Genomic DNA, 6,000 nt, shown 5'->3' on the forward strand with positions numbered 1-6,000 from the left:
GTTTATTGAGAAAAAGCAGATACAATATTCATCCCGGAACGATCCAGAATCTGATCAGCTCGAAAAGTAACGGTTACCCCGTGATTTGAACACGCAGCCTTCTGGTGACGCAATAAGTCATGAAGATTGAAGCAGGAAGTTGAAAAGTGGGAATTGATAGATTCAGTGAGTGGGCAAAACTGCGGCAAATATAGTTCAATGGGGGGTGAGCGAGATCGTCCAATTTAAATCTAAGAAAGATAAATCAGAATGTTTTCTAAATGGTGAGAAACTAGGAACTGTGGAGGAGCAGAGAGATTTAGGATTCCAAGTGCAGAAAGCGCTGCCAACTAGCGTACAGGTCCAGAAATTAATTAAAATGTCTAATGGACCGTCAGTACGGCCGGTTAACTCAGTTACTTCGAGTGTGTTGTAACGCCTTAATCACGGATTCGATTTTTATAATTTACTTTATTTATTTTGGCTTTTTATAACTTTTAAAATCGAAGCTTACAAAAAAATATATAAAGACAGATTCGAGGGGACAGTTTTTTGAATAACATCCATTCTCACTTTGCCCCTGGACCGGAGAAACACGTCTTTCTTTTTATTCAGGTTTTGTTTAGCAACTGACCCTGTGACGCAATGGCGAGTGTGTTGGACTTCTACTTGTTTTGTTTGATAAGCCATTCAAAGGTTGTGGATTCGAGTTGCAACGGCGTTGGATTTTAGTTCGGGAGCTGGGAAGTGAAATTTTGCAGCAAAACCGCAACAGGATCACTAATGTCCGTCAAGGATGTGAAACTGCCCCCGACACTTCATCTTACACAAGTGGCTCCAGTCACACCCGGATTCATGATTCTTAAACCACTCTGAGCTGGATTGGCGAAACTCTCTCAAGAAGGAGACTCAACATCTGCTCAGACCGAAAGTCAATCTGCTCGACTTCCGGCTCTGTCAGACTGCATGTTCCTTCAGATCGGTTTTCAACTGGACACATGCATCCTGCTGCTGTGGCAGCATTGGTGCTTCAGGGGTAGAATTCTTGCTTGCAGTCATTCTATTCCTGTAAAACTAGCTCCTGAAGTGCAGGATGGAAAGTATCCTGGCTGAGCGGCCTCTGGCGCTGGTTTAAAGCTCCAGTTATATCCCACGATTTGTTGATGTATCAAAGTCATAGTTTGTGTCTCTAAAACCGCAGCCTCCCTCCTGTAAACAAGTCATACTAAACATCTCATCTGCTCTTGCAACCGCATAGTCCGGAGGAACCACATGGCAATTCAGATAATTAAATGAATTTTGGAACAAATCAATTGTACCTTCAACTCCGGTCGAAATGTTCACAAACAAAAGGTTTGTTTGATCTTACTGAGATTCTAATTAAAAACCCCGGCATTTCCTGAGCCTGTAACTCAAATAAGGACTGATTGCGCCGCTCGAACCCGGTCACTCTGATCACCTGTCCCACTCTGCTGGAAAGAATCTGAAGGTGAGATTTCCTCACCTGTGGAAACGTGTCCAGTCACTGTGATCAAACTAATATCTGCACTTTCACTTTCAGCTACTTTCACATCCTCTGCTCCATCGCACTACAATCGGGATTTCTGTGAACAGGTCAAAATGGATATTTGCAGAAATTCTGTCAGTGGTAAAATTAGAATCGAGAAACGCACCAAACATTGAAACCAGCGATTTAAACCACGAGCTCACAGTTCCATAAAACAAGGCCTGTCTTTAAAGGTCTGTTCAATGATCAAAAAAATTAATTGAAGCCATTTGACCGCATTTGCCTCGTGCTGGGGTTGTTCCCCTTAGAGCAGAGAAGGTTCAGAGGAGATTTGATAGAAGTGTTCAAAGTCATGAAGAGTTTAGATAAAGTAAACAAAGAGAAGCTGTTTTAATTGGCGGAATGGTCGGGAACCAGAGGACACAGATTTGAGGTGATTGCAAAAGAACAAAAGGCGATATGAGGAAAAATTTAATGACGCAGCGAGTAGTTATGATCTGGAATGCACTGCTTGAAAGGATGGTGGACGCAGATTCAATCGTGACTTTAAAAAGGAATTTCAAGGGGAAAAATACAGAGCACCGGGAAAGGGCCGGGGAATGGGACTAATTGGATGGCTCTTATAAAAAGCCGCCACGGGCTCGATGAGCCGAATAGCCTCCTTCTGTGCTGCAACCATTCTATGATTCGATGGACAGAAGCGGTCTGAATTAATGGGCGATCGGTTGTGGGGAGCAGGGAAAGTTTCGACTGGTTGTCCGGTTGTGTTACTGACGGCTCCTTGTTCTCGGATTATGGTTTTCATTTTGGCCGTTTCACTGTTTGATATGCGAGAGGTCCCCAGTTCAAATCCCAGAACCCTCCTGTTTCACTATTTCCAGTGAGGATTCACTCATTTCTTTCTCACATCTTTTCAGCGTTGCAGAAAGCAGGATTGATTTAATTCTCGAGCATATTTGAGGACAAGGGGTCGGAATGCAGCCGGTTTATCGACGCAACACACATGGAGAAAGTAGAATGCCTCACGCCGGTGTGCAGATTGAAACTGAAGGTGAATTTATCCCAATTCAGGCGATCTCAGAGGTGCAGAATAAAAATGCGCCTTAATTGGTCGGGAATATGAACCCTGTTCCCCCGCGTGGTAAGTGCAAATTCTACCAGTGAAACAGCAACGTTTGCATGGAATCGGGCTCTCTGTGTCCAGTTGGAAACCTGTTTGAAACGACATATAATTTCACAAATCTCCTCTGAGTACCTTGCACATTCTGATTTAGAGCCCTGCATGACTAGCACTCGCTGCTTGTGATGGCCGAGTGGTTAAGCCGTTACATCTAAAACTCGACAGGGTCTTTCGGTGAATCATTGAAATCCTGCTCACGGCGCCATTTTTTACAGTTTTGTTCAATGCTCAAATAAATATGAACTGGAGATAACGGGCCGCATTTCCTTCTCTCAGACAGATCCTCCACCGCGGCAGACCTTCTAATTGGGAGCCCAATGGTCTCTTGCAAAACTTCAAGGTGCTTGAAGGGAACTTGACAATAATCCACAACTGGAGAATTGTGTCCAATTCTGGGCACCGCACTTTAGGAAGGATGTGAAGGCCTTAGGGGTGGCGCAGAAAAGATTTACTGGAACGGTTTCAGGGATGAAGGACTTCAGTTACGTGGATAGACTGGAGAAGCTGGGCTTATTCTCCTTAGGGCAGGAAGGTTGAGAGGAGATTTGACAGAAGTGTTCAAAATCATGACGGGTTTAGATAAAGTAAATAAAGAGAAACTGCTCCCGTTGGCGGAATGGTCGAGAACTAGAGGGCACAGATTTACGGTGGTTGACAAAAGAACCAAAGGCGATATAAGGAAAAACGTTTTAAATCAGCGAGTAGTTATAATCTGGAATGCATCGCCTGAAAGGGTGGTGGAAACAGATTTAATCGTGACTTTCTAAAAGGAATTGGATAAGTATTTGAAGGAAAAATATTAGCGGGTCCACAGGAAAAGAACGGGGGAATGGGACGAACTGGATTGCTCTTAAAGAGAGCCGGGGAAGGCTCAATGGGCCGAATGGCCTCCTTCTGTGCAGTAACGATTCTATGAATGTATGATTCCATCTCTCTCAAGCTTCATTTCAAATTCTGCTAACTTGATAATCAAGCTTTTTTTCTATACTTAGATCTCTCTATCTCTCCCTGTCTCTGTCCCTCTCTGTTTTCCCCTGATGGACTTCTCAGGCTTCGTTGAACGGCCAAAGCTCATCGAACCTGCGACACCAGCAGAGAACGGTAAAGATCGAAAGACTGAGACGGTCGGAAAAGTAAAGGACCAACCCAGATGATGAATTCGTAGCCAATGTCCACATATTGATGTCTCTTCGTCCTCATAGTGAAAACATCAGTACTTTTAGCCCAGTATAAAAACAAAGTCTTGTATTTAGAAAGCGCTTTTCACGACCTCAAGACCTCCCAAAGCGCTTTACAGACAATGAAGTATTTTTGAAGTGTGGTCACTGTTATACTTGTGGGAGAGTGGATAATCTGCGGATGCCGAGACAGACAACAATGTAGCTTGAGAGCAATTAATTCTGCAAAGTCTCACTTGATAATACAACTCGCACATTCGAAACGAATGTGGTAAGTAGAGGCTAATATTGTTGATATGAAATAGTTAATGTACGTCTTCACATTGCCGTACATCGGAATAGAAAAAAGTGATAGGATGTAGAGAATGGTGGCCGATCGGCTGTGGGTGGCACAGAATTCTGCATTGGTTGCACCCCTCTGTTATCAGTGGCTCGTTGTTCTTCGGGTATGATATCTCGCTTTGGGGATTTGCTCATTGTTATGTGAGAGATCCCATACGAGCCCTGCGGTGTTACCATTTTTAGTTCAAAATCACGAATTGGCTTCTCACGTCTTGTCAGCGGTGTGGTCGGCAGGATTGTCTTAATTCCAGTGCATGGAGGACAGAATGCAGAGGTTCTGTCGACGACAACACACATGGAGAAAGGAAAATGTCACAAGATGGTGTTCAAATTGAAGCTGAATGTAAACGTATCCGAATTCACATGACCTCATGAATGGAGATTGAAAAATGCTCCTCTATTGAGCGGTGATCGAACCCGCGCCTCACGCAAAGACAGCAAGAATTTGATCACTGAAATAACAAAGTCCGCACAGCAGCCGACGGCATGCGCTCAGTTCGAAACCTGTCGAAAAGAACATACAGTCTCAGAGTTCTCCTGTCATAACCTTCTTCATTCTCTTCTGCAGCCGTGTCGGATTTGTCGCTTGCAGCAGCGATGACCCAATGATTTAGGCGTTAGACTTGCAATGTGATTTTCCTCCCCAGCTTCGACGCAACACACGTGGAGAATGGAAAGTGTCTCGAAATGGTGCGCAGATTGAAGCTGAGGGCGAATGTCGCACAATTCACGCGATCTTATGAATGGAGAATGAAAATAATCCTAAACGAACCGGAAATCGAACCCCGGTTTCTCACGTGATAAATGAGAATTCTATCAGCGAAACAGCAAAGTCAGCACATTAACAAGCTGCAAGTTTCCAGTTGGAAACCTGTCTGAGAGAACAAAGTGTCACAGATCTCGTGTGATAACCCTACGCATTCTGATTTATAGCTGTGCATCATCGATGTTTGCAGCTGCGATGGCCGAGTGGTTAAGGCGTTGGATTTGAAATCCAATGGGGTTTCCCTGCACAGGTTCGAATCCTGTTCGCAGCGCTACTTTTTAAAGTTTGTTCAGTGTTCAAATTAATATGAACTTGAACGAACGGACCTTGTTCGCTCCCTCAGAGAGGTGCTCCATCGCCAACGACGCTTTTAACTCGGAGCCCAATGATCTCTTGCAAAATTGCAAGACACGTGAAGGAATCTCTCCCAAGCTCCATTCTAAATTCTGCTCGTTCGCAGAACTTGACATTTATACAATTTATTTCTATGTTTTAATCTCTCCCTGTCTCTGTCTCTTGACTTTGCCTGTTTTCTCCTGTTGGACTTCTCAGGCATCGTGAACAGCGAAGAATGATGGAACCTGCAACACCAGCAGAGAAGGGTAAAGATGGAAAGACTGAGACGGTGGGAAAAGAAAAGGTGCAACCCAGCTGATGAATTCGTAATTAATGTCCACACATTTATGTTTCTTCCCCTCACAATGAAAAAATCAGCAATTTGAGTACAGTACACTTATGATAGTGTGTATAATATGCGTATGTTGAGACCGACAATCGAACCTTTGCCGTGGTGATGAAAGCGCCGAATCCTGAACACTAAACCTCAAGGAAACGCTGAAAATTCTTCGCTGCGAACAAGCAGAGCAACGCGGCCTTTCCAACTTGGCCCTTTGTAATTCAGGTCATTTTCCTGCCAGACAAGCTGCTCGCACAAAATGGCATTTTCTGTTCGAAATAATATCGCGACAGAGGTGATGTTCAGGCAATGACATCACCAAGTGCAAGTAGGCATGTACATGAAATGGAAAGTGAGGTAAAATACGACCAC

The 6,000-nt window shown here is 44.1% G+C and overlaps 1 non-coding gene across 1 annotated transcript; it reads left to right on the forward strand.

Annotated features, from left to right (window-relative positions):
- Window positions 1–5,141: 5,141 nt before the first annotated feature.
- On the forward strand, window positions 5,142–5,223 carry trnas-uga (transfer RNA serine (anticodon UGA)). Its single transcript has one exon. It is a non-coding gene; the product is annotated as a tRNA-Ser (tRNA).
- Window positions 5,224–6,000: the final 777 nt, after the last annotated feature.

This window comes from Heptranchias perlo, chromosome 20 (assembly GCF_035084215.1).
Source record: "Heptranchias perlo isolate sHepPer1 chromosome 20, sHepPer1.hap1, whole genome shotgun sequence".
In the NCBI taxonomy this organism is placed as follows: domain Eukaryota; kingdom Metazoa; phylum Chordata; class Chondrichthyes; order Hexanchiformes; family Hexanchidae; genus Heptranchias; species Heptranchias perlo.